Below are 3,317 nucleotides of genomic sequence, written 5' to 3'. Positions count from 1 at the left end.
CAAATTAAATTTTTTTAAAAATATGTATATGTTAGAGATAATACAACTTGAATTTTGTTTGTTTAATTTGATACAATAGTTTTTTTCGAGGTATATTAATTACAAAATGATTTTGCGTGATTGTTATTGAAGATAATGCCACTTAAGTTTTTTTGTAATTTGACAGTAGTCTTTTTTTCGAGATCGTATTATATATTTAAGATGATACAAAGGTCTCATTTTTTTCAATTTGATACAATTTCTTTTTTAGGTAAAAACGTTAAAAAATATACTTGGCGGTTTTTTTTACATTTTTAATGTCTTTTCCACGGATGGATAGTAACACTCAAAGATCTTAAAGACATGAACAATTTGCAAAAATGTAAAGCAGCTTTTATATCTTTTCCGAAAAAAACTGATTTTTCTTTTACATCGCAGTTTTTTTCAGAGGCGAATAAAAAAAAGTAAAGCATAGTTTTTAAAAGAACATAAGTAGTATTTTTAAAAGAAAAATACCTCATATGGCTTCACTTTAAAAAACATTTATTTGACCGAATAAACTAGATCGATTGTCGAACTTTACGCGTGACTGGAATAGCATGGTACCAAGTGGAATGACGTGGCATATGATGGAAGGTTGTAGAGGACACTTGTAAGTTCCCCCCCCCCACATTGCGACCCCACTTCTTCCATCTTGTCGGAATGGCACGCACTTCAAAAATGGTCCGGGTAAATTTTACCCACGTATGGTAATCTAGGGTTAACAATAATTGTAGTCTTGATACAATTTGTAATATTGATATGGACAGTAATGAAAGCGAAAATGATATTGAGATGGTAGAAGAAAGTACATTAAAACCAAAGAAAAAGATATATAGCCAAAAATTTAAAATTGAATGAAAACAGAAGTGGGCTTGGCTTCAAAACATAAAAGGAAGTTCTTACTGCACTTTGTGCAATAAAACTTTAATGAGCGAAATAACTCATTTAGAAAGACATGCACAAAGTAATATACACAGGAAAAAAGAAATATGCCAATCTAAAGTGCCAATCACAAATTTGAAAAAATTATATTCGAAAAATACAGCCGTTCAAGTAGCTGAACTGAAAATGTGTATGTTTATTAGTGAGCATAATTTATCATTTAGAAAACTAGAGCATTTGCGAAAGATAATTCAAAGTATGTGCCCCAATTCAAATATTGTTAAAGAATTTAAATGTAGCAGAACAAAGGGCACACAAATCTTGAACAAACATGTGGCACCTTGTAGTATGAAAGAAATATGCAATATTTTAAAAGGAACGAAGTTTTCACTAATAATTAATAAGACAACCTATATTTCTGTTGTAAAAGTTTAGCTGTAGTTGTTCGATATTTTAATATAATAAAATCAACTACTAGGGATAGGTTTTTGACTTTATTGGAAATATAGTCTTCCAAAGCAGAAGATCTTTACAATTTTATAACGTTTTTCTTTGAAGCAAATGAAATACCCTTTGAAAATATGATTGATATATATAAATGAATATTTATTTTAAGCAATTCTTATTAATATTATATCTTATTAATTTTTATAAATAAATTTCATGTTATAGAATTTGCCGCTGTGCACAATTGTACTGTCATGATGGGTAATTCCAATGGAGTACAAGCCCGATTCAAAAGCAAAATTCCTAATTTATTTGTATTATTTGTGTATATAAATATTGTATTGTATATAAATAGTGTATAAATATTGTAGTATTTGTGTCTGCCATTCTGTGCACTTATGTTCTTTAACTGCCTGCCTAAAGCTACCATCAGCTATGGAAAATTTAGCAAGAGACATTTACAGCTATTTTAAAAATAGTTCTAAGCGTTTCAATAAATTCCCTAAATTTCAAGCTTTTGTAAATTTAAAGCCACACAAAATTTTAAAACCCAGTCAAACTAGATAGCTGTCAATTGAAACTGTTGTCAATCGAATTTTAGAACAATGGACTGCATTGGAATTATTTTTCAGACGCGCAGCTCTTAAGAACAATTTGCAATCAGCAAAGACAATTCTCAATGCTCTAAGAAATTCTATTTATAAAATTTGTTACAGTTTTCTTTCCTTTATTTTAGAAATCATTAATAAAATTAATATTAATTATTACAACGCAGGAAATCTCTAATTACTCAATTATTAACTTCAATCGAAAAATATTATATTGTAATTCTAAAATGCTATTTTAAGAATGATTATATCAATAATACTCCCTTAACTTTTCTAGATTCTGCCTATGCTAGTGAATATTTAGAGATAGATAAAATGTACTTTGGAGCAAAAACTGAAGTATTATATACAACCGTAAACTCCACAGACCTTCATTCTTTTAAAGTTAGGGCTTTAGATTTTCTTACAACTGTGTCGCAAGAAATTAAAAAAAGATTTGATTTTGAAAATATAACACTAAAATTAATAGAAATGTTTGATACAAAAAATTTAAATGGAAAATTTTAAGTGGAAATTATACATCAATTGTTTCTCTCATTAACAAATTTCCTAATTGTGTTACATTAAATGATTTGAAAGCCCTTAATTTAGAGTAGCGATTATTGCCAGAATATAAAGAAAAATTGTTACATTTCGAGGAACCTGAACAATTTGGGATAGAAGTAGGTTTATTAGAAGTAGGAAGTGAAATTGTTTTCCCAAGATTATTTAAATTTGCTACAGCAATATTGTCTCTACCTCGTAATAGTGCAACAACAGAGCATATTTTTCCTAGTCTTATTGTTAATCTAATAAAAACTAAAATTAGAAATAGGTTGCATATACAAACTTGTGATTCTCTTTTGCATGCCAAAGAAACTTTCAACAATGAAGAGTGTTATAAATGGGAGTCTTCTAAAGAATTATTAAAACAATTTTCAAAGTATGATTTAAAAAATAACAATAGTAGATAGGCAGGAAGATTTCCCGATCAATGAACGGGGGCCAGCGGGAGTGCGGCGTGTGCGGGTGAAGGGAGGGAGGTAGGACGGGAGGTAGAATGCAACAAGATGTCGCTACTTCCTATCTTGCTACCCCCACTCGTAGCCGCAAACGCCTAACCCCGCTGGTCCTAGTTTCATTGGCGGGAAACTCTCATTGTTTCACTGAATGGGGGAAGTAGTCCTATACCCTGGCGAAAATGAGAAGTTTTGTAAGCGTTTTTTTGGCGTTTACGTAAGCGTTTGCAGAAGTTTGTTAAGAATTTTGAAATAGTCAGTAGAAAGTGCATAGAGCGGAAATTGCAACACTGCAACGTTTAAAAGGCGTTTGTATACAGCGTTTTTGAGAGTTTGTACAATGTTTACTTGACGTTTAGCG

General features: G+C 30.4%; 1 protein-coding gene across 1 annotated transcript in view; it reads left to right on the top strand.

The window, feature by feature from the left end:
- The window catches only part of LOC105457793, a 19,453-nt gene that overhangs the window by 15,259 nt on the left and 877 nt on the right, over window positions 1–3,317 (top strand). The gene's annotated exons all lie outside the window — the stretch shown is intronic.

The sequence above is a fragment of the Wasmannia auropunctata genome, unplaced genomic scaffold (genome assembly GCF_000956235.1).
Source record: "Wasmannia auropunctata unplaced genomic scaffold, wasmannia.A_1.0 LD336103.1, whole genome shotgun sequence".
Classification (NCBI taxonomy): domain Eukaryota; kingdom Metazoa; phylum Arthropoda; class Insecta; order Hymenoptera; family Formicidae; genus Wasmannia; species Wasmannia auropunctata.
The sequence above is the reverse complement of the archived record's forward strand: the minus strand, read 5'-3'. Positions and strand labels throughout refer to the sequence as shown.